Raw genomic sequence first — 24931 nt, forward strand, 5'->3', positions numbered from 1 at the left:
GGCCATGAGAGGAAACCACTGTCTGCCTGTGACAAAGAATCTTCCCCAGAATTGATTAGAACCTTGACTTTTGTCTTCCCAGCCTCCGTTGTGGGGGCTGTCCCTCTTAAACTTTTGCTTTATTTTGTCCAACTGAAGGAGTAGAAGTCAAACAGATTCCCTGGTAGGCATACAGACAAGGAGAGGGGCCATGACCAGGCAATTTAAAACAAACAAATGTCCAAGATGGCTGGCTTCATCCTCACCCTTCAGACCTGAGACAAAAGCCTGGCAGCTTAAAACCAAGGGCTGCAGGGCTGTTTCTCCTGAGAGTGGGCCACTGCCCTACTGATGGCTCAGGACTTGCTTATACAACAGTTCCTGACCAATCAGCTATCCTCTCTTCAAACTTACTGACCCTAAATTAGGGAGGGAAGATCCTGCAGAGGTTTAGAAAAGTAAAGAATAGAAAAGTAGGAAGGGAGGGAGGGAGGGAGGAAGACAACAGCAGCCAGCCGTCATGGAGAAAATGAGCTCACTTTCCTCCCAAACATCATGGAAATTGGCCTGATTCAGGTAAACTGACTTTAAGGGATTTCACTGAAAAGCTCACTTTAAGATTGTTGTAGCCTACAGTCTGTTTCTACTTCATTACAGTTGCTCCACATGTAATGGCTGAACAGGAAACATTTTATATTGTACATAGTCTACATATGTCATACATAATGAATCACTGACTAATCTTCACCCCATGCTATTAAGCTTCTCACTCTACATAGGAACCTGTTGCCTACCATTAGTCTTGTCTAATGACAAGAAATGCAGAACACTGATGCATACAATAAAGTTTTTAAATGTCAGGTATGGAGAGTGGATGGATGAGATGGGTGAGAGGTTATGTGAGACAGTGATTGTAATGGAAGTTTTGCTTTCTTTAACAACTCACTTATGGTATGTATGTAAACATGTTTTTGTTTTAATCCCAAGTGTGGGATATGGGACTGCCTTAGTTTATCCACAGCTAATAACTGCCTCGTGTGGGGCATGGTCTTTGCCAGCTACAGTTAGTTTAATTCTGAGGACTCTGAGGGGTATAAATATGAGAACTCAGAGAGAGAAAGTGCAGCAGTTTGGAGAGGACAAAAGAGAGACAGAGAAAAGCTTGAAGGAGACAGAGAGAAGGCTACAAGGAGCTGGGAAGATGGAGCTCGCTCCCAGAGAGACAGAAAGAAAGAGTGTGTGTGTGTGGGGGGGGGGGGGTTCAATTGACCCTAAACAGCCAGGAGAAGTAAAGAGGTCTCCACACTCCCTCTCCGCTAACATTTTTCTCTCATACCTAGTGTTGCGGTGTTGGAAGGGAGGTAGAAGCAGTAAATACCCCAAATAAAACTAGTGTCAACAAGTGAATTTTTTTTCTTTTGGTTTTTCGAGACAGAGTTTCTCTGTGTATCCTTGACTGTCCTGGACTCACTTTGTAGACCAGGCTGGCCTCGAACTCACAGAGATCTGCCTGCCTTTTGCCTCCCCGAATGCTGGGACTAAAGGCATGTGTCACCATGCCTGGTGGAAGACAGTGATCTTAAATGTGTGGTTGCTAGTGCCCAAAGCACAGCAGGGAAATGAGACATTAAGCTCAGCAATGCTAAATGAAGGAGCCTATAGCATGCACCGTGAGTTAGCATTTGATCTTTCTTCCAAAATCAAAGTCGCTCCTCCTCATACATTCCCACTCTGTTCAAAGGGAAATGTATCCTTACTCTTAAAAAAAAATTTTTTTTTTAATTTGCTAAGAGTCATGTGGCTTGATTTCTCTCCCCACTCTACAGTGACCATTAGCCAGCACTGGCCCTCCTTGCCCACTAACCTAACTTCTGTATGAAACAACAATAGTGACCTAAACTAATTTTAGTTTCCTTGATGATTGTCGCTGAGACGTGAAGTGCTCCTCAGGAATGTTGCTTTCCTAGAAGGTTGTAACTGAGCTTTAAAAATATATTTTAGCATATTTTAAATAAATGGCAGTATTTTCCATTTCCATATGGCCAAGTACATAAAAATGGATACCACCCCACCCCCCAGAATAAAAATGGCACTGTTTTTTAAAATCACAAAAATAAAAGACAACAAAAGGAACACTCATTCTGTCCTCATTGGAATTGGGTGGGAAGAGGGCATGGGGCATGTTGTTGGTTACATACTCAAAGCTAACAACCGCCAAGCACACCTCTTCTAAAACACGCCGTCAACACAGACAGCCAAGATGGTCTATGCTTGTTGCAAGATCAGCAGGGAAAAACCTTCCAAATTCCTGGGTGTAAAACATTTGACTAGAGTTTGTTATTTATCATATTTGGGCAGCAAAACATGAAACAGTAACTTCAGTGTGAATTCAAACTGACTACTTCAGCCCACACTGAAATCAAGTAGTGTATTCCCCCCAAATTTTATACCCAATAAAAATGCTTTAAGGAAATATATCTGAAAGTGTAAACCCTTCACAATATTTATACAATCATTAAACCAGAAATGAAAGCGGCAAAGAAGCATATTCTAGTAAATGTTTTGTTTAATTCAAGAGCCTGTTCACACAGTCCAGCAGACAGATGCTCCCCAAACTTTCCGGCCTTTGGGACCACAAAATCTTGGACACCCAAAACAGTATAATTTGATTGGCACCAGCTATGGTCTGGGGAATCAGAAGCTCTGAATGGTCTCTAAGGTGGCCCATGTTTGGCAAAGGTGGGGAGCTACTGTTATGTAACCAGGACTCTAACACTGGCCACACATTAGAAAGAACCAACTGGCACCTTTAAAAGCATTTGGGTACCAAGCTTCATCTTCAAAAGACTTCACCCAAAATGTCAAAGGGTGGGACTGAGTACTGAATGATCTGGACACCCTCAGGTGATCACACTATGTAGCCAGGATTAACAGTTCCATTATAGATTACAGATAATAAATTTATAATGCCAGGGCCAATCCTCACTACCATCTACTTCACCACAAAATCCCAGAGCGTTGACTGGAACCTTACACCTAGTTCAATATTCGCCTGACCTTAGCTACTTTTTAGCAATGTTTCGAGAGGTGAAGTATAACTCCTGTTACTTGGATTTAGATGTAGCACCCCAAGCCCCAGGAATGTTCTAGTATATAGAAGACGACTCTAAAGGATGTCTTCTGCTAAAAGCCTTAGGCCCATCTTATGCCCTGATAATAAACAACTATTACTGAACTATGACTCTGGGCCTCGAACTCCATATGCAATGGCCTGTTTATTCCTTCAAAAAACAGGATAAGGTTAAATATCAGACAAGATAAGAATAAATATTAGAATTAAATGACTTGCTTTCCTGAAACTATATAACCTGGATTTGATCTCAGTTTTGTTCAACCTTGGAAAAACTAAAACCAAAAGAAAGAGAGAGAGAGAGAAAGAGGAAGGGAGGAAGGGAAAAAGGAAGATACATAGTATATTCCATTCTCGGAAAAAGAATAATCAAAGAAACAAGCCTGTGGATAAATTCAGAGGGTAATGAAGACAGACCTTGGACTGTTTTGTGAGTAGTCCTACCAGCATCCTGAGGAGGACCCTGTTTGAGAGCCTTCTGACCATTGCCTCCCTCACGCATATTCATTGAAGTCGGTAGATGTTAAAAAGAGCACTCAGTGCTTTCTGAGTGGCTTTATAAATAATCACTAACAGAAACCTTGGTGTTAATCAGCATTCATTTTTAAACTCCCCACTGATGTCCGTAAGTCTTTATAGGTCCCAGAAACCATGTTCAAGAAAGATATAAAATATTTGAAGTTCTTTTGGTACCAATTAACCCAAGGGAAAGGATACAGATGATTTCACTCCTTTGCTCAGAAAATATCAGCGATGACTTTTGTAACTGTAAGTTGGAATGTATTCAGTGGCTTAGAATAAACCCCAGGCGATAGAAAACCACCCAAAGAGTTAGTCATGAGTGAATGGGGAATGGCTTTCCCCTGAACTGAGTACTAGCTGCAGATGGGGTTTTGTGTCTATGAGAACTTGACTGCTGTCAAGTGGCTTCGTGGGCTGAAACTGGGTTTGAAGTCAGCAAACTGCATCACTAGTGTTCTGAGCACTTCCATTTTCTGAATCTCCATTTCTTCATTTTGTTTTCCTTGTTGTTTCTGGTCCAACAGAACCCAGCTACTATTTCCCTACTGCTATAATTCACCAGTCTGATAGCATAATGCTGACACCAGTGTGAGGACAAAGTCAGACGCTCATGGCCTCATGATTGTGGCTGGAAGTGGCTATCCCTGCTTTGTCACGATGAAGACAAAGCTCGGGAAACTTGAGTGGGCCAAATTAGCAGCTGTAGAAACAGGCTGACAGGAGAGCAACAGGTCAGGGATGGCAAAGTCAGGACCAAGTAAGAAAGGCTGGAAAATGCACGAGGTGGGGCAGTGTGAGAGGGGGAGGGGTCTGGTCAGGAACAAATGCTTTGAAATGGAGAGGGCAAACTCACAGACATCTCCAAGCATATATAATGCCAGGCGAACACGGCTCCAACAGTCAATAACAATGCCACTTTTCCAATGACCCAGGGATAAAGTTCCACACAAGTTTATGATAGGACAGTTTACAAATAGAGTAATTTTCACCTGGGAAGGGAACCTGTGGCAATAATTGAAGCAGAGGCTTGGACCCAGATTGGTCAGTGAAACCTTCAGAACAGATTTCAATTTAACTGAGTGGATTAAACTCGAGGTAAAAATAGAAATCATGGACCTACAACCACAACCTGTGTTATATTGGTTGGTGCCTATTCGTCTAGAGCCAAGAATAAAATGAGGACAGCAAAAGAATACATCTGAAAATATTTTATTCAAACAACAATGCGGAAGGAATGTCTTTGCCGGGTATAAATGGATGTCAAGAGGAGAGCAATTTTCTTTTCCTGTCTTGTCTACAGTGAAGGGGGGGCAGGGGAAGCCACAAACACCTGAGTTAACTGTAAACAGAGAGGGATGAGGAACTTGCAAGCGAGTAATATATTTCTCTAAGGCTTAACTTCTTTTGATAAAGCGTTTACACTTCAGCAAGAGGATTATAGTAAGGACTTTTGGCTTGAGTCAGCAGAAAAGGCAGTGAACACGGAAGGCAGAAGATGGGCAAGCGGAGGGAAATAATTAAATAAATGAAAATAAGAATTCTCAAAAAAAAAAAAAAAAGAATTCTCACAGAAGCAGAGGAAGATGGGTGCACTGTTACTAAAGTCACCCATGGTCACTTAAAAAAAGGAAGGGGCAATTTAGTAGAATTAACAAGAATTCACTAAGTAGTCATTTCCTTTTTTGACAATGTTGCTACACCAGCAGGGCAGATTTCTGATGGAAAAACCACAGGCTGTTGTTTGCAGCTGTATGGCAGGGGCCAGGATTACTTTCCGCTAATCTCTCACCCAGGAGGGTCCTTTTCTGAATCTATAAGGATGCAATGACCCACCACTTGTCTTTCGGCAAGAGATGAAAACAGGAGAAGGTAATGTAATGATGGAAATATTCAGCAAGGGGGCTGGAGAGATGGCTTAGAGGTTAAGAGCACTGACTGTTCTTCCAGAGGTCCTGAGTTCAAATCCCAGAAACCACATGGTGGCTCACAACCATTTATAATGTGGTCTAATGCTCTCTTCTGGCCTGCAAGTGTATATGCAGGCAGAGCAATGTATACTTAATAAAAAAATTTTTTTAAAGAAAGAAAAAGAAAATACTCAATGAGAAAATACTCTGGTGAAAATGTTCAGCAAGAGCCTTGGGACTCAATGTGAACTGGAAGTAGAACATGACCAAGAACTTACAGGATGATGTAGAATACCAACTTTCTACTCGATTGGGTGGAAGAAGTAACCATCATGTTACAAGTACTGACCATGCAACAAACTGAAAGAACAGGCCGACTTTAACACAACAGAACTCAATAGAATAATATGGAGTGCTAGACACAAGCTGCAGTGAATGTAGGTTGAAGAAAGCCTGTGGTAGCATCAGCTACGAAAATCAATCACTCAAACCAACAACAACAACAACAAAAACCCCAAAACTTCAGTCAACAGAAATACAGAAGTCCATGCCCCATGGCTACTTCAGAACAAAGCCAGCACACAGCTTCCTACTCTGGCTTTTAAATGAGCCTTTGGTGCAGTTCTAGGAATCAGGCTTAAGACGGACATCCGGCAAGGGAAAGCTAACAGAGGTGGGTGTGGACTCAGACAACCTGAAGCATTTCCCGGCAGAGTCAAGAACAGACATGTTGCTGCTGGAGAACAGCGTGGCTAAGAGTGCATACTACTCTTGCAGAAGACCCAAGTTCAGCACCAAGCACCCGTGGTGGGCAGCTCACAACCACTCTACATCCACCTCCAGGTGATTTAGTGTCCTCTTCTGGTCTCTGTGGTCATCTGCATTCGCATGCATATACCCATAGGGAGACATACATGTACCCGGAATTAAAAATGCAAATAAGTCTTTTTTTTTTTTTTTTAAAGTGTGTGGCTTATGGACCCCAGAAAGCAGAAGTGTGGATCTCTTGAGAGGTACCACGGTGCTCTTTGCAAGTCAGTGTCACCCATAGATTTCCAGAGTATTGCCATCAATCAAAGGCAAATGGGGGCTGGCAAGCACACAGCAGTGGGTACTACTTCCTTTGAAGAAATTTCTATCTTGTTTGCATATTATGATCAATGATCCGATTCATCAATCAGGTGTGGGGTTCCATAAGAAAGAATGGATTAAAACTCTACACAGAGAAACCCTGTCTCAAAAAAACCAAAACCAACCAACCAAAAATCAAAACAAAACAAAACAAAACCAAAAACAAACAACAACAACAACAGAAACTCTCTTTAATGATACTGAGGTATTATTAGTGGGGCATCAGTGATTATAAGATGACTTGCTGGGAAGTTCAGCAAGTTAAGGGAGATGTCTTCTCTAACGCCACTTTCCTATTTGAGAAGACAAATGGAAATGAACTCAGAAGTATATACTACAGTTAGGTACTGACACAGTTCATCCTACTAAAACAAATACCTTAGCACGGTACCTGGCATATAGCAAACTTTCAGCAAATACTAGCCATATTAATTGTGTCTTCTGTTGCACGGTATTATAATGACTTTATTATACAGATGAGATATAGGCTCTGAAGGTGGCTTAGCTTTCTAAGGCCCTCAGTAAATGGCAGAGTAAGGATTTGAAATTTACGTCACAGCTAGTACTAGGCTAGCCAGATCTTTCTCTCTCCACAGGGCCCATATTGACACCAGGAAGTTTATGCAAATCAGTGATTTATCCGACTTAGCATTTTCATAGCCTAACAGTAGTGTTTATTTTCTTTTCCTTTCAAATCTGTGGCTAGGAAGCTCTTTTGATTGCAAAATCTGTACCCTTTCCTAACTGGGTTTGCCTGGAAGCGCCCTCGGGTCTTCAGATCCTCTCAGGATGCACAGCACTTGGGAGCAGAGAGCGTAGCATGGAGCCCTTTCTGGTGAGCCAGTAAGTAACACACACCCTTGCCATTTCATAGAACCTAGTAGGTTAATTACCTTAACGCTGGGGAAGGAGATCCAGCCGGTCCAAGTTAGACAGTCGAGTTTGAACTGGATGGCTACTTTTCATTGAAAGAATAGACAGGAGTTGGGTGCAAGAGCACGCTCTCTCTCTTACACACACACACACACACACACACACACACACACACACACACACACACGAGATAAGATAAAGTTTCCCTCGTGAGCTGCAAGCTCCAGAAGATCTGCCCCCAACCCTTTATCTTTGATGATTAAAATCAGTTCAGTTTACAGAGTTCCGAGCGGTAGGATTCCCTGTGTTTTGTTGCTCCACTCTAGGCGACAAATGCTTCGGATTGGGTGATTTTCTCCCTTCTCTTAGAGAGTAAAACTGAATTCAGGAAAAGAGGGGGTGGGGGTAGGGGGGGAGAGAGGCGACGGGAGTGTAACTATTTTGGAGCCTGGAGAGTGGATTGGGCCCTAGCGTCGATAGTGGGATTCTTTAAATTCTCAGCTTTCCTCTTCCAGCGCTTTGCAGACACCTCGGCCCCTCCCCCCAAGGCCTCCAGAAGTTATCTTTCCTTTGGGTGTGATTCCAGAGTAGAACCTGAAGCTCACGGGTCACGAGAAACCAGAGCAGTAGAAGCCAAAGCGGCGGGACTGGGCAGTGTGCGTGGGGTCCCGGCCGAGGCGGCGGGAAGGGCGAACCGGGTGCGGAGTCCAGTACAGGGGCAGCGGAGGAGTGCGCAGGCGGAGGTCGGGATTGGGCCGAGCAGGGGTCCCGTTCTCCCCCTCCCCATCCTCGCCTCCCGGGCTCTGCTGACGTTGCGGCTTCCTCCGCCCCAGGCCGAGCCCTGCCGCGGCCCGCCCTCCGCCGACGGTATCCGCCCCGTCCGCACGGCCGCCGGAGGCTGCAGCGGCGCATCCCGGGCGCGGCGCCCTGGGCTCGGATGGCGCGGCGCGCACGCTGAGGGCTAGACTCCAGGGGTCCGGAGCCCCGGAGCCCCGCAGAGACGCTGAGAGAGGACGCCCGGGAGGACGGAGCGGTGAGAACCGGGCGGGGCTGGGCGCCGCTCTGGGCCAGGCGCGAGTCTCCACGGGATGGGTCCCCAGCCAGGCTGCTAGAGCCACGTCCCCCATTGCGCGTCGATTCCTTGTGGACCGAGCACGCCTGGCCGGCTAGGCTCGCCCCCCAGTTTCCCACTCGGGTGCCCAGCTCAGAGCCCCGTGCGACAGCAGCTCAGAGATCAGGAGCGAGTGGCGGGGACTAGACAGGCACCCCGGTCTCCCCGTTGCCCCGCAAGTTTGGATGGCACAGCCTCTCGTTCTCTTCCTTTGGTACACCAAATATCGTGTGCACCCTTGCTGGTTTTGCCTGTCGGACCTCGGGACTGCAAATCCCCAGAAAGCCGGTCCCGAGCCACCCCCCACCCCCAGCCTCAGGATTCCAGCGCCCCTGCACTCCAACACTCCAGGGTGACTGGGCAACCTCAGCCCCAGGCCGCCTGGGCCGAACGGGGGCCGAGCGAAGGGCGGGCTTGACGCGGGCTGGGGCTGGGGAGCGCTGTAAGCGATGCCACATGAGCTCAGAATCTGTCGTGGCTGGATCTTAGCTAACTTTGTGAACTGAGAACTTTCTCATCTCTCCTTTGAGGGAGCAGCCTCCACTTAGGCCAGCTGGCATTCACAGTGAAACCCAATCCCTCGCTTCCAATGCAAGAGGCCAGCCTCATTCACCTGGAATTCTTTAGGTCAGGAATTGACACGTTGGAGTCTAGCAACTTTCTAGTAGATTCTTGAAAACATTTGGTGTTTATTGCTGCTTAAACAACGATATATTAAGGAAGGAAAACCCCCTCTTCTAGAAATATTTTCATTATCTTTCACGTTACAGAATTTTCACTTTTAATACTTTCTGTATTCTTCAGTTTTTACATTTTCTTAATAAATGATGACATTCATGAAGTTTTAAAATATTATATATTTTATTTGTATTGATGTTTTGCCTGCCTGTATGTCTGTGAGAGGGTGTCAGATTCTCTGAAACTGGAGTTACAGACAGTTGTAAGCCGACATGTGGGTGCTGGGAAATGAACTCAGGACCTCTGGAAGAGAAGCCAATGCTCTCTGAGCCACCTCTACAGTCCTGCATTCATGAAGTTTAAAAAAGATTTATTTAGGTTGGGCATGGTGGCAGACGCCTGTAATCCCAGCACTTGGAAGGCAGAGGCAGCAGATCTCTTGGAGTTCAAAGCCATCCGAGTCTGCAAAGTGAGTCCAGAACAGCCAGGACATCAAGAGAGACTCCGTCTCAAAAACCAAAAAATAAACAAATAAATAAACCATGTGTCTATCTGGGAGTGTGTGCCTGAGAGTACGGGTGCCTGCAGAGGTCAGAAGAGGACATCAGGCCTGCTGCTGGAGTGGGAGCTACAGGCTGATGTGAGCTTCCTAATGTGGATGCTGGGAACTGAACTCTGGTCCTGTACAAGAGCAATACCAGTCCCTGACCACTGAGCCATCTCTCCACCCCCTATGAGTTGAAAATTTTGGGATAGGTATTTTGTAGAAGATTTCACACTGTACTATTAGAGAGAACTACAAAATGTAACGTGGATGAAAAAAAAAAAAAAAAAAAAAAACAGCACCACCCAAGTATTTGCTCACGTGTTACTGTTTTCCTTTAAGGTCCCTGTACAGATGCCCCGCCCCCCCTCTTTTTTTTTTTTTTTTTTTTAACTGTAGTAAAATCTATTTTAGGAAAGGGAGAAAAAGTTGGACTTAATATGTGAACAACCCTAGTGGCCCCTCCTTGTGGGCTTAGCCTTGTGCCTATTAGTGGGGGATCAGGCCTGGGCACATGAGAGACAGCCCCAGCTTTCTTAGAGTGCCTCTGGCTGGAGAAAGGGAAAATATAGGACTAAGCAACATGGAGAAGTTAAGTGTCAGGAGAGTCATTTTACTCTTTGACTAGCGTATGATATCAGTTTCAATAATTAAGGGAAAATGCTGGCCTATAGAGCAATTGTAATATTCAGACCAAAAAGACAGTGAAGTCACCTAGTAAAGGACTTTTTGTTGTTGTTTTTGGTCTTTTTTAGGTACCTTGATGAGGAGGGGACTTGGCAGCAGGATATAGTAGGCCTTAGCATGTGAGGTTTTTAGGTTCTGCTCCTGGTCCTGTGGCCTGGACATTGTTTCACAGTTCTTACTCTGAGGTTGGAGCCTGAGAGAGAGAGAGAGAGAGAGAGAGAGAGAAAGAAAACACATAAGAAGTCAGCTGGGTTTGCGTTGTAGTAAGCGATACCTGTGTCTTCTTTAGTCTTAAGCAGTAGTTCACACGTAAGCCAGTGCGGCACGTTTCAGTGAGAGAAGTCGTGTGTCTGGTGCGGAAGGTTGCAGCACTGGTCTGGAGGGACCCGCAGGTCATCCTGACAGGAAGTTCGTAGCTTCACACGGGTTTCTTATTGTCTCATTATAGAAAACTATTTCAGTCTCAGAGATAGTTTTGAGACCTATGAAAAATCCGTTCTGGAATGAAAACAAAGATCTTTTAAATTTTTTCTTTATATTATTTGTGATAGAATATTTCGCTGTTTATTTCTTCTTGCCTTGGCTCCTCAGTGTTGCATGAGAGAAACATTAATTCTCAATATTATGATTTTAACAAGTGGAGAAAAAAGGAGGGGGATAACTTGGGTAAATGCATTGCGAATCTTTGTTTTCAAAACAGTCAAATCAGCAAAAGTGATTGCAGCCTAATTAAAAAAAAATTTTTTTTCAGCCATTAGGATGTCCCAGTCCTAACTATGGTGTTTTAACATTCCTAATCCTTCCATTATCCTACGTGGGTTGTGTTTGTGGCAGGCCTTTGGGGGAGACCAGAGCCTGTGATGGTGCAGCGGATGTTTGTTTCCATTCCTGAGAGGGGCTGGCTGCTTGCCCTTCTGAAGGCAGGGAAAGGTACCTGAGGAGACAACTCTATTGGGGGAAAAAATGTCTGCCACAGGGCAGGGCTGTTCCCATTGCTGTATGTCCTGCCCTGAGATTTTCTCATATTGGAATTGCATTATCTCTTCTTCTTGTGATTTGTAGACTCAAAGGACTCTGGAGGGCACTAAACTACTAGCAGATGTTTGGAGTTCACAACCCAAATCTGTATACCTGCAGCCGGGGTGGACATGGGAATGAAGCCAGTGTCTAAACCCAGGGTAATCGCAGGGGACATTATATTCCCATCAAGTCCACGTGATGAATTAGTGTCAGAGTGGGAAGCAGAGGGTAGAATCCCAGGCTCCCGAGACACTGTATGCAGCTGCTTGCTGGTAGCAAGAACTGGAAATGGATGTTTCCAAAGTCTTTCTCCACTGTCCCATTCCGTGTGGAAACTCTCTTTTTAAAAAATCAGACTTGTTTTTCAGAGAAGGTATTTCTATGTGTACGATAAATAAGTGTAGCACACAGGCTGCACTTTGTGGTCTCCAAAGTTCAGTATTATGTGGAAGGGTGATTTGATTAGCTGATTGGGAACTATTTCAGAAATGGAAGAAAAACCAGGGAATATCAGACAATTCCGGCATTGCTTTTACTCAACTGTCACCTGCCAACTAATAAGCATTTAGTCTGTTGACAGACAGTCCTGACAGATCAGGCAGCTCCCTGCGTACTGGATGTGTTCAAATGGCCCAGCACTCTTGCATTTGCTCAGAGTACCCTAATTCACACTTTAGCCTAGTGGAGCTGGAGCGAGAAGCTCTATGCATGCCTTGTCTTCATTTTAGTACAGTGGAAATGCTGAAGGCAAGAGACTCAATCTTTCATCTTATAGGCAACCTGTACCTACCATAAATTGAACGACGCAAACATAAATTGCATGCATACTGCTGCGTTGTCCTCTGTAACTCCAAATCCTTAAAGGCATGTCTCCTATAGATCTGCTTTATCATATTTTGTAGTTGCTGCCCGTGAAGTGTCAGCTCCCTGAATGCTCGCGCAGTTCTCAGGTTTCTGCAACTGTTTATGGATCCCATTTTGTCCTCAAGCCTTCCCCTTCCACCCCGACCCCATCTCTGCTTGGGAAGGACCTCAGTGCAAGGCCTCTGTGGATGCCTGCGGAGCCCTTGGCTGCTTGCTCAGCTCTCTAAGCAGCCTTGATGAGCTATCAGAAGTGACTCCAGGTTCTTTTCCACACAACTTCTCAGAGACTGTTAGGGTCAGTTTGGAAAGGGAAGAAAAGATGGTGGGGCCATCTGTTTATTTCTTGAGTGGAGTCGTCTGTTCAGTTCTTAACTCAAGAATAACAACACTGAATCTTAATGTGTGTTAAGATCATCCCGGGGTTTCCTTCTATGTGTTTCAGTTCTCTTAGAATCATTTGGAAACACGATCTTGGTAGAAATGATAAAAGAGCAGAACATGGAATATGTACACGTTCTGAAAATAAGCATGGTTCTGTGTTTGAGAATACTAGTTGGGTGAGTCGTTATCAGGCGACGAAAAACATTGCTATAAAAACATGACAAATATACTGTTTAGATGGGTGCTGGGAAATCTGAACACAGGTTCTTAGGCTTGTGTGGATGTTTTACTGACTGAGTTCTCTCAACCGGCCACCTCATTAGCTTTAATTACACACCCCACATATCAGCCGTGGGCTATTTGCGTCTATCAACTTTGTCCGAGACAGGAGTTTGTCACTGAATGTATATGTCTGCAGGCCAAAACAAAACTTTTTGGGGGCTTATTTGTAGAATTAATAAATGACTGTCCTCTTCAACTATTGTGGAATATACCAGCTGGTCATATTAAAATATCTAGTATTTTACTTAACTGGCATTCACACTCTTTTAGCAAAAATTGAAGACTTGTGGCATGGTGGTGATGCTGATGCAGGAGGATTGCCTTGAGTTCCAGGCCTGGGCGTAGAGTGAGCGCGAAGTCTGCCAGGGTTAGTACATAGCAAGACCGCTTCCCAAAAGTCAAAACTAGACACAGATAAAAAAGACTTATAACAAAACAAAACAAACAAACAAACAAACAATGCATTGATTAGGCCCCAGACAATTTAAGCAACTATCATTTGACTCTTTCTGCTAAGATAGTCACATCATACTCACATGTCCTAAGGTTGTAAAGTTGTATTTGTTAATCAAATCAGCTGCTTACATCCCCCTCCCCCCACCCCTCCCCTTCATGCAAGAACAGTAAGTATTTAACACAGACGCTACTAAGTAGTAGATGTGCAATGGACTGTAGCACACATGGAGGAAGATACTTCGTAGGAGAGTTGAACCAGCAGTTCGTAAATCCTAAGAGGACTTTGCGAAGGAGATATGCTCACCTCTTGTATGTCTATACAGTTTCCTTGATGAAGTAGCAGGTGATGGTCCTGGGCAGGTGGGGGGCGTGGGGGGGTTGCTGACAGCTCTTGTGTTAGTGCCGGCTGTATAAATCTTGTGGAAAACCCAGCAGTGTTCAGATAATCTGCCTTTAATACAGTAGAGGTTGTTCCCTTGCAGAATAACTGAGCAGAAATAGTCTACAGAGTTCTCTTCGAGACTCGGGCTTGGAAAGGGGGGGTACTGTGTTCCCGAAGCTACTTATATCCAGAGGTTGCCAGTGACAAGGAACCCAAGAACTTAAGTCACTGAGGTAGGTCAACGTATTCAGTGCCAAGGTTCACGCCAACACACAGACCCGGAGTGGAACCAGGGGCCCTCAGCACAGTGCTGACTCTAAACTGTTCTTGAGGCGCTGGCGGTTTTATTGTTTGAACATATCTGTTTAGCAGCGGATTTCTAGAATTCCACAAATTCTTGGAAGAACCTTTCTTTTAGCAGTTTAGTGACATCATTCCATGGGGTGTAAAGTAGCCTCCTTTCTCCAGCCCCAGGGACAATCCAGCAGGGGCCAGCTGGCCCTTGGAATCATCTGCTGTATTTCTCTCAAGGGATGGGACGGACCAAGCAGGAAGGAAAGTCTGAAAAGGGAAACTGAGTAGCTATTTTTCATCTTCCCCTAGGAAAGAGAAAGGGAAACGGACACAAGGCTGTCCACAGGGGTTTCTGCTGACCATAGCAAGGCTTTCCTGATGTTTTTATCCTTTTGGATGATTTCTTGAGACCTTTGAATTCTCTGGGAACATTTATATCCTGAAAAGATATGAGGTGCGGTCTCTGGGACTAGGGACATCTGCTCATTTGAACTTGAAAGTTATTGAAAATAAAAATGATTTATTTTATATGAATGTAATAAAAAGGGTCACTTTTACTATTTCAAATGAAAGTTGCCACTACATTTTTTTTCCCTTAGCATTTTTTACTACAGCCTAGTAGTAATAGGCTGGTTAAATTAACCCTGATTTTATGAGGTTTCTAGAGCCTTCATTCAGGCAGACACTATACACTATGCTTTATTTTCTTCCTCAAAGAGGCCATTTTTCATATTTAAAAGAACTTAGGTAATGTTTTATTAACAAATATTGACTTGGTAGACACATTGCATGATTTACCGCCACAGTTAAATTGTCCAACTCGCCCATTATTATCGTATTATACCAGAGCTTTCTCACATTTCTTGCATTCTTTTTTTTTCTTTCAGTTGTTTTTAAAAGTCTTAGCACCAAGCCCTACTGTTCCGTTGACCTTTCATTTATGGCTTCTACTTTTCTCTGCTCCATTTCTATGTGGGAGTTTTCATTTTGTCTTGTCTTTGATGAGTGTTGTGTATTAACAGATAGGATCTCTAAGCCAGGCATGGTGGTGCACGCCTCTAATCCCAGCACTCTGGAGGCAGAGGCAGGTGGATCGCTGTGAGTTCGAGGTCAGCCTGGTCTACAAAGCTAGTTGAGGATAGCCAAGGTTACACAGAGAAACCCCAAACTGGCCTGGAACTTGCTGTGTAGCAGAGAAGGGCCTTGAACTTCTGACCCTCGTGCCCCAGTTCCAGAGTGCACACGCCACCATGCTAGGCTTATTTATACTGTCTCTGGTAGACTCATTGGCAGCAGGGAGAGAAGTCATCTCAGTGGTCTCATGGGTATGTGGGACCTTCACCATTCTCCTGGTCACTTTAGGGAGCTTGCTACTGTCAGAATGAGCCTCTGGAAAGTTCCTGTAGAAAGGCTCTTTTAAGCTGGGCGTGGTAGTGCACACCTGTATCCCAGCACTTGGAAGGCAGAGGCAGGCTGATCATTGTGACTTCGAGGCTAGCCTGGTCTACATAGTGAGTCCAGGACAGCCAAGGATACACAGAGAAACCCTGTCTTTAAAAACCAAAAAAAGAAAAAAGAAAAAAAAGAAGAAGAAGAAGAAGAAAGAAAGAAAGAAGGGCTCTTTTAAGGCCAGAAGAGGGTGTTCGATCCCCCAGAACTAAAGTTACAATGGTTGTGAACTGACTTGTGGTACTAGGAATCTAACCTAGGGCCTCTGGAAAAGCAGCCAGTGCTCTTAACCCCCTCTCAAGACACCATTGAAAGGTTCTTAGAGTAGTGTTTATGATTAAAAGCAAACAAACAAAACCCCAATAATACTAGTTTTTAGAAACATTGTGAACTTCGCTTCATATTTTAAAAGATAATTTAAAAAAACATTGATTCCATGGCTTCCGGGTGGCATTTCTAATGAAGATGTAATTATGTGGAAATCAGCAATTTTTGTGCATGTTTCTTTTTTTTCCTACAAAAAGTGGGAACTATGTAGTCAGCTGAGATGAACCCAGTTTGGGGGACAGCAAGGGCTAAAGCAGGTCAGCACTTGCCCTGAGTACTTCCGCTGAGCGGCAGAGCCTGCGCTCGCCAGTTTCCCTTTTCCAGGAGGGTCAGTTCCTGGAATCATGGAAGCCCTCCAGCTGTCAGTTCAGAGTGCCTTCTTTGGGTCTCTCTAGCTTTACTCTTTTTGCCTTTCTCTGTTTATGTCATGTCTTCCAGAACTTAAAGCCCCTTCCCAGGAGACTCCAGAACCACTAAGGACTGACCTGTTGACTTTATTTAACTGTCCAGTTATTCCTTTTTAATACACTCATTTGAAATGTCAAGATCTGCCTCTCCCATCCAAGGAAATTATTGTTATGGGGGGGGGGGGGCACACTGTGATTTATGCGCTAGGTTTTGGTCTGGAGGCTTTTCATCATGGAAGTTTGTGGGCTTAATGTCATTTGCACAGAATTAGTCTATAGATTTCAATGAAAAGTAGCTGGATGGGAGATAGAAAAGAACAATTAAGCTTTAACATGGTAAGTTTCATCTTTGAAGTTTGAGGTCATTGGATTTCTTCCAGGATCTATTTGTTGGGGAAAGCTTGTGTGGGAGTGTATATTTACGTGACTGACTCGCCCCTAGAGTGATAAGCTCCGTGGCTGTAGTGCAGCTGGGCCAGCAGCTCTGGAAGGAGGTTATAAAGTAGATCCTTCTCAGTGTGCCTACATCCCTCTCTCCCTCCCTCCCTCCCCCGACCCACCCACCCCCAGCCAATCGGTGAAGCTACTCACTGTTGGTTCAGTGACTGCACGTTTTAGAAGCAATGGGTCTGTGTTATTTGGGAAAGAACACTTTGATGTCTAATTTGTCCAATGCACTTTTGAACTTGGAGGAATCGGATGAAAGACTGTGAGACTTGTGGGATAAGAACATTCATCAGAAGGCCTTAATCCTCAAGCAGGGATTGGCCAGGAACTTTTTTTGTGTTTGAGGGGATGTCTGGGTGGCGGGAACAGAGCAGGCATGCAAACTGGATACACTGTGGATTTTGGCCTTGAGGAATTTAAAGTCTGCTTGGCAGATAATGACTCTGAAGCTTAATGAGGCCATCTGAACACTGAGCTGAACACCAGGATGACAGGAAGGAGGAGACTTGAGGAGATGACAAGGCAGACGGATAACATCTGTGAAGGGATAAGGAACTGGGCCCGGAAGGGTTTTGTGCAATAAAGGGGGGGGGGGGGGGGTAGGACAGTGCTGCAAGCAGATAGGAGAAGGAGCAAAGGGGCAGGAAAAGGAGGGAGCGGAAATGGAACGGCCGAGTTACAACTTGTTATCTCCTGGTTTGTCATTCTCTGTTTCCCCGTCCGCTCATATGCTTTTCAATGTTTCCCGTACATATGCTGTGTGTGTGTGTGTGTGTGTGTGTGTGTGTGTGTGTGTGTGTGTGTGTGTGTGTGTCCCCACGTGTGCTCCATAGTGTGCATAGAGAGTTCGGAGTGCAGCTTCAGGTGTGGGTCCTTCCCTTACACTTTGTTTGAAGCCTCTTCTTGGCTCTTTACTACTTTTTAAGCCTGGGGTTCTCTTGTCTCCCACGGCCATCTTGCTGCAGGAGCACTGGCAATGTAACCATATGCTCCATGCCTGGCTTTTAATGTGACACAGACTCAGGTCCTCAAATTTGTGCAGCAGGACCTTTGGGCCATTTTCTTAGCCCTGCCACACAGACCTAAAGCCCCCTGCATCCCAGCAGCTTGTCCCTGAGTAAGTGAGACCTGCCTCACATTCCTTTGGGAGCCACAGAGGACAATGTGAGGAGGAGAGGTAATTACAGATGTAAAAATACTCAATATGCATATAATTACCCATAAGCGTTTACCAGAGACAGTTAAATCTGTGTGCAGTCTTGCTTAACCCCTTGTAAGGCCCAGCCCAGATACCACTTCCTCAGTCTGTCCTTTCTTCCTCATCCCTGCAGAGTGCCAGTCAGTGTCTGTCTCCTGCTTGGCCTGGACCTGCACCATTTTCCACATAGACATAGACAACCATGCCAGAGAGGGCCTTGGGGGTATAGGCATGCATTTCCTGGAAGCATCTTGTGCCTGTCTTCTCTTCAGTGTGACATGCTCTGAGACTTCCTTCTGTTTGAGGTTTAGTTGAGGATAGAGTTCTTAGTTAGGGTTTCTATTACTGTGATGAAACGCCATGACCAAAGCAACCCAGGGAGGAAGAAGGTTTATTTCCTCTTGCAGCTTGTAGTCAGTCACCCAGGGAAGTCAGAGCAGGAACTCAAGGCCACACAATCTGGAGGCAGAAGCTGATGCAGAGGCCATGGAAGTGTGAAGCTTACTTACTGATTTGTTCCTCACGGCTTGCTCAGCCTGCTTTCTTACAGCATCCAGGACCACAAACCCATTGCCCACAGTGAACTAGGCCCTCTTCCATCAATTATCGGTCAAAAAAATAGACTTACAGGCTTTGCCCTACAGGTCAACCTGGTGGAAAAAAAATTTTTTTAAATCGAGGTTCCCTTTCTAAGAACGACTCTAGCATGTGTCAATTTGACATAAAACTAATCAGCACAGATAGTAAGATACATTTGTAGACATTACACCTGAACTGGATACTCTGACATGTCACTATCCACTTTATAGGTGACAGAGGGAGAGCTGAATGCTTCTGGGAAGGGGCAAAATAGGAAGAGTCAGTGGTAAGGCTACTTAGGAGATGAATGAGTAGGTCAGTTTGCAGCTGTGCAGTAAGAGAAGTTGCTGCTGGGTGCGCAGTGGTGCACCCCTGTAATCCCAGCACTCACGAGAGAAGCAGGCAGATCTCTGTGAGTTTAAAGCCAACTTGGTCTCCAAAGTGAGTACCAGGACATCCATAGCTACACAGAAAAACAGAAAGGGGGGGAAGGGAGAGAGGAAAGAGGAGAGGAGAGGAGAAGAGAGAAAGGGAGAGAGAGGGAAGAGAGGGAAGGAGAGAGGGAGAGAGATGGGGAGAGAGAGACAGAGACAGAGAGAGATTCCTGCCTTCCAGCTTATGGTTTAGGATTGAGGTTCCTTAAACCACTGAAGAAGCTGGAAATATCCTTCAAACAAAAAAGTTCTTATGAAGACTAAGGAGACTATGCAGACAAATGGCAATTTCAAATGATGAAAGTAGAAGGGGCCCTTCTAGCATCACTTAGAGAACCAAAGTGTCCCCCCCGGATCAAACTGGCTGGTTCCAGCTTGCTTGTGGACTGAGAGAATGTGACATTGGCCTTTGACTTGAGAGCAGGACAGGGTATGGGTGTCACCAAAAGAGTCAGTTACTTCCTTCCTAGAGCTGTGTCCATTTGATTGCCTTTCCCACTTCCTCTCCCCACTGAAAAGAGGTGGTTTATCCAACCGTTGCACATTCGAGACAAAACACGAGGAGAGTCTGAAGAAGAGAGTCTCCTTCATCACAGAGAGGATTTCATCAGGTTTGGTCAAAAGAAGTAGCTGGAGAAGCGAGCTGTGAGTAGAGGTGGGGATCTATAGGAGGGCGTGGAAGTTTGGATAGCCGAGTTTACAGAGGAGAATAGACTAGGAGGAACAAACAATGGTGCCGACTTTGTCAGAATAGGATGCTAATGACATCACAGAGGAGAGTTGCCTCATTATGATGGGGTTACAGACACCAAGGCCACAGTGGCTGACCTTGTACACACCCACAGACATATGTATTCACCATTTGGCTCTTTCCCGCTCTGAGTTGGACTTCTTCTCCTCTTCCCTCTCTGCTCTCTCCTTCTTCTTTTGATCCCCCCTTCTAATTCCTCCTTCTTCTAGCCATAACTTTTTGGTAATTTCCTGCTGGGCACCTTGCTCATATTATCATGGTGCTGTGGCAGGGGCATGCCAGTCACTGCCTTACAGACAGGGCACCGAGCTGGACCGTGTCTGAGGGACACGGAGACATCCAGGTCACTCATCCACCTTTCTTCTACATTCCTTTGTTGCCTCAAAACTTGTTTCCTGATAGTAAGGTAGCTGTAAATATCACAATAACGTTCTTAGCACAATTTAACGGTAGTGAGGATGGATTCTCTAGCTAGCCCTTCCTGAATCTAAACCTTGAGAATAGTAACAGTAATAACACCTCTCTAACAAACCAGTAAATGATGGAAATTATCACTGGAGATAGAGTGAAAGGGGCCTGACTTTAAATTTCAAGATAGACTAATGTAAATAAAAGCAATTAATACCAAAAATCATTCAACGGAGAGCCCATTAGAAGGCAATGGGCTGTATTAAACCTCTGCAATGGGCCAGGTGTTTTTGTGGCTTTTAAAAAGACCCGAGGAGACTCATGAGAACCCCCTGTAGGATGCAGGGAAACAGGGAACACTACGGAAGTGAACTGTGGTCATGGGCACAGCAGGCTCACTGTTGATAGTGTAAGGAGACATAAGGGTAAAGCCAGCCACAAGGCAGCCTGGGGTGGACTCGCTGGGACCACTGGGAAGACACTGTATGGCTTTAGGAAACTTGGGTGATCACCCCAAGTAACCCTGGAAGTCCCAGCATTGTGGTACGTTTTACTCCCAAATGGTTTGTTTTGATAGTCAAAGATTTTTATTGCTTCTTTCTCTAGAGTTCTATTTAAGTAGCTGTTGAGTTATATAAATAGTTATCTTGGAGTATTTAAAGGCTTACTTCTTGACACACCAATTAAATGTATCCACTTGGTAAATTGTTGCTGAGTGTTTCCTAAATGCTAAGTGACTCTGAGGTACAGGCCCCCTGCCCCCCCACCCCACCCCATGATAATCTAATAACACGTGAAGAAGCCCTGGGAAGGCTTCAGGTGACTGTGTTGAGAACAATGGCAGGAGGGAAGAATTAAGCCTTTTTAAAGCCGGTGCCATGAAGCATGGGTCAGGCTGTTACAGCAGTGGTGAAAGTGGGTGGACCTGAAAGAGCCAACAGAATTTGCTGTCAGTGTAGTTACAAAAGGGAAGGTGTGAACTGAACTAAAGGGGAGTTTGGCCTGACTTCCTTGCAGAATTGGTTCCCTACAGAATTGGTTCCCTGAAGAATTGGTTGGAATAGCGGGTGGGGATGAGTGAGGTGGGGGCATGCCTGGGAAAGTAGTGCTGTGTCTTTGGGTTAATTATATGGATATTGTTTCACAAACGGAGTCTGTGGAATTCGGAGTTTGGTTATGATTCACAGGAGAGTGTTTGCAAAGTGCTCGGGGACTTTGAGATTTAAAGAGCTATAATCTGATGGAAGGACCCAGAGGGTTCAGGAGCCTCACAAGGAGACCATCAAGGCTGGTGGATCTGGACCCAGGGGGACTGCACAAACTGTTGCACCAAGGACAATGCATGCAGTGAACCTAGACCCCCTGTTCAGATATAACCAATGGACAGCTCATTCTCCACAGTTGTGCAGACTGCCGCTGATATGAACTCTGGTACCCCCAATTTGATCACTTCCCCTTGGCGGGGAGGCCTTGTGGGTAAGGGCCCACAAGGGGAAGCAGGCTAGCTGGATGAGACCTAATAGATTGTGGTCATATGGTAGGGAGGGAGGGCCCCTTCAGCCAGAGGTTTAGGGGAGGGATATAGGGCAGAGGAGGGAGGGAGGGAGGGTGGAAAAGGAAGATACAAGTGAGGGGATAACAATTGGGATGTAATCTTGCTTTGGCAGCACATATAAAAGTTTTAAAAGGGTTAACATTAAAAAAAAAAAGAATTTTAATCTGGGAGACAAAATTAAAAATGAAGACTCAGTGTATGTAAAAATATTTAATAATATGAAAATGCAGCAGAAGAGGCAATTTTATTTTTTTATTTTTAAAAAATATTTATTTATTTATTAAATATACAGTGTTCTGCCTGCATATGTGCCTGCCCGCCAGAACAGGGCACCAGATCTCATTATAGATGGTTATCAGCTACCAAGTGGTTGCTGGGAATTGAACTCAGGACCTCTGGACGAGTAGCCAATGCTCTTAACCTCTGAACCATCTCTCCAGCCCCCGAAGCAAATTTATTATTGACAACTATTTGAGGACTGGGGGTAGGGGAAGGATTGCTTGATATGGCTTAAGGGATAAAGGTACTTGCCTCCAAGCCTGACAATCTGGGACCCACCCACCTGCCAGAAGGAGAGAACTGACTCTCAGGTTATCCGCTGACCTGCTATCACATCTGGTCTCCTAATAAATAAATAAATAAGCTTTAAAGAGTTTCTAATGGCAAAGTATTGGGGCAAGATACTCAATCCTAATGTAAATAATTCTACCAAAGGGACGAAGGAAGAACACGGCAAGCATTTGGAGGTCCCTACAGCACCATTTGGCTCAGTGGCTCATTTGCTGGACAGTGAAATTTATTATAACCATAGTTTTGTTCAACATAACTAGTAGGTAGAGGCAATTGAGCAGAGGGGAAAGGCGTACAGAGCAAATTCCCAGAAAAGCCCAGGACAGGCTTCCAGGTGCCCTCTCCGCTGTAGGACCCTGTGCAGTGTTGCCGGCTGGGGAAGGGCGGGTTCTAACTGGAATCCTGTCATCTGTGTCTGCAACACCTGTATGCTGATCCCAGCTCCTCGGACTCCATCCCTCACCCCACACACCCTTGCAGCACAGCTATCTGATCAAACTAGTATCACTTGAGCACTAAACTTCTACAAAAACCAAACCTTGATATATCAGGGAGAGTAATCCGGGATCCCAGAGCTACCTCCCATGGGCTGTTCATAGGGCTGGAGTCTGGCTTCCTTCCAGATAGTGTGAGCTTTGAGCAGTTAGGGTCCCCGGGGGGACTTAACCCTTTCCTGAACAGTCTGATAGGCCATATTGTTGTTGTTGTTGTTAGGGGATAAACTGGCAGATCCCAGAAGAGAGGCAGACATCATTTGCATATGTAGCAAAATTCATAAGTGAGTGAACGTAAGAGAGGTTAGATGTGTTTCACAACATTTCCCATGAAAATCTGTCATAGATGAGGTTATGACTCATTCATACAGTTTTGGGCATTCTAGCTTAGAAGAAGGGAAACCTGCCCTGCACATATATATGTGGGTGTGTGCATGTGTGTGGGTGCCATTGCCTGGATTCAGGAAAGGGCCCAAAGGATGGGAGTCCAGTCTGGAAGTTGATTAGTCCTGGAATAGAATTGGCATCAGGAACCTCTTTTTTTTTTTTTTTTTTTTTTTTTTTACAAAGTGGAACAATGTTGAATGTAAAACTGGGTGTAGAAGAAGCTGGTTTCGAATAACCAGAGTGAGAAAGCATGGTAAGTGAGTTTGTTTTGAGTGGAGGATGAATTTAGTTTTAGTTAATGTATGTTCTCATGGACAGATGGTAGAAAATGCGTTTCAATTAAATGTGACATCTCTAAAAAAGCAAGTCTCTCTCTCTCTTTCTCTCTCTCTCTCTCTCTCTCTCTCTCTCTCTCTCTCTCTCTCTCTCTCTCTCTCTCTCTCTCTCTCTCTCTCACTCTCTCTCCTCTCTGAGACAGAATCTCTTTCTATAGCCCTGGCCGGCCTAGAACTCACTACATAGACCAGGCTGGCCTTGAACTCACAGAACTCCTGCCTCTCTTTGTAACTGGGACTTAGGGGCTTGTTCTGTTTAGATACATACATTTCAGCAATCTTTTTCTATAAGCTGTGATTGGTGAAATAGCATTAGATTTAAAAACCTCCATTTCCCGTGGATAGATTTAGTTATTAGAATATGAAACCCCAAAGTTGTCAATGTGCAGTTGAACAGGAAGAACTAACTGCCTTGGAATCAAATGATTTATATTTGCTAAAATATTTGGTTGTTAGGTTCTTGAGGAAATGAAGATTTTAGTAAACAGGCACTGTACCTATTTTGGGAGTAAAGCTCTCTGAGTTTTGTGAGTGCTTACTTCCTCATGGGTCATGGTGCACTTCCTCCAATGTGGCTGACGGTAATATTCTCCTAGAGAAGATAATGACTGCTGGTATTCATGAACCCTTTCTGAATTCTGCACATCCTTTCTTATTGTTGTTGTTTTGTTTGAGAAGGGTTTCTCTGTGTAGCCCCAGCTGTCCTTGAACTCACAGAGATCTGCCTGCAGGCCACCCCCCCACCCCGCTCCAAGTGCTGGGATTAAATGTGTACACCAGCACGCCCAGCACATTCTTTCAGTACTTCAAATATGTCAGCCAATTAAGTCTACTCAGGCACCTTGTGATCAGGATGCTGTTATTTTAAACAGGAACATAGCTAAGGACGATGTTAGGTTCAAACTAGCTCTAACTCAGACCCTCAGCCATTCATGTGTTCTGAGATGGCTTAGAACTTGCTTATGTTAAAACACTTCCATGACTGTTCTTGAGGGGGATTACCTCCCCCTATATATTCTCATAGGGTATCAAGTCTCGGATACAAGGGATGGGATAAACATTGAGATGTAACAAGAATAAATTAATAAAAAAATAAAAAAAAACACTTCCATGGAATAAGAATTTTATAGATATTAGCTCATTTCATTTCACAACCAGTTCAGGAGTGAAGCTAGCATTTTTAGCCCATTTTATATGGAGTAGGTCTAGATAGGTTGCCTTTAGCAAGCCATTTTGGCCCACATGAGGGCTTTCTCAGTCTCTTCTCTACCCTCGTGAATCTGTGGGAGGGAGGAAGTCTTTACTGTAGTTGTCTTGAGCATTTCCTGGCTTAATTAAACTAGTATTTG

At 44.7% G+C, this 24931-nt stretch overlaps 1 protein-coding gene across 1 annotated transcript in view; it reads left to right on the forward strand.

Moving 5' to 3' along the window:
- The first annotated feature begins 8434 nt into the window (after positions 1-8434).
- The window catches only part of Dse (dermatan sulfate epimerase), a 53554-nt gene continuing 37057 nt past the window's right edge, over positions 8435-24931 (forward strand). The window contains exon 1 of the mRNA XM_051164028.1: positions 8435-8575. The gene's annotated coding sequence lies outside the window, so the exon portion shown is untranslated. The remainder of the gene's footprint in view (positions 8576-24931) is intronic.

The sequence above is a fragment of the Acomys russatus genome, chromosome 21 (genome assembly GCF_903995435.1).
Source record: "Acomys russatus chromosome 21, mAcoRus1.1, whole genome shotgun sequence".
Taxonomy (NCBI): domain Eukaryota; kingdom Metazoa; phylum Chordata; class Mammalia; order Rodentia; family Muridae; genus Acomys; species Acomys russatus.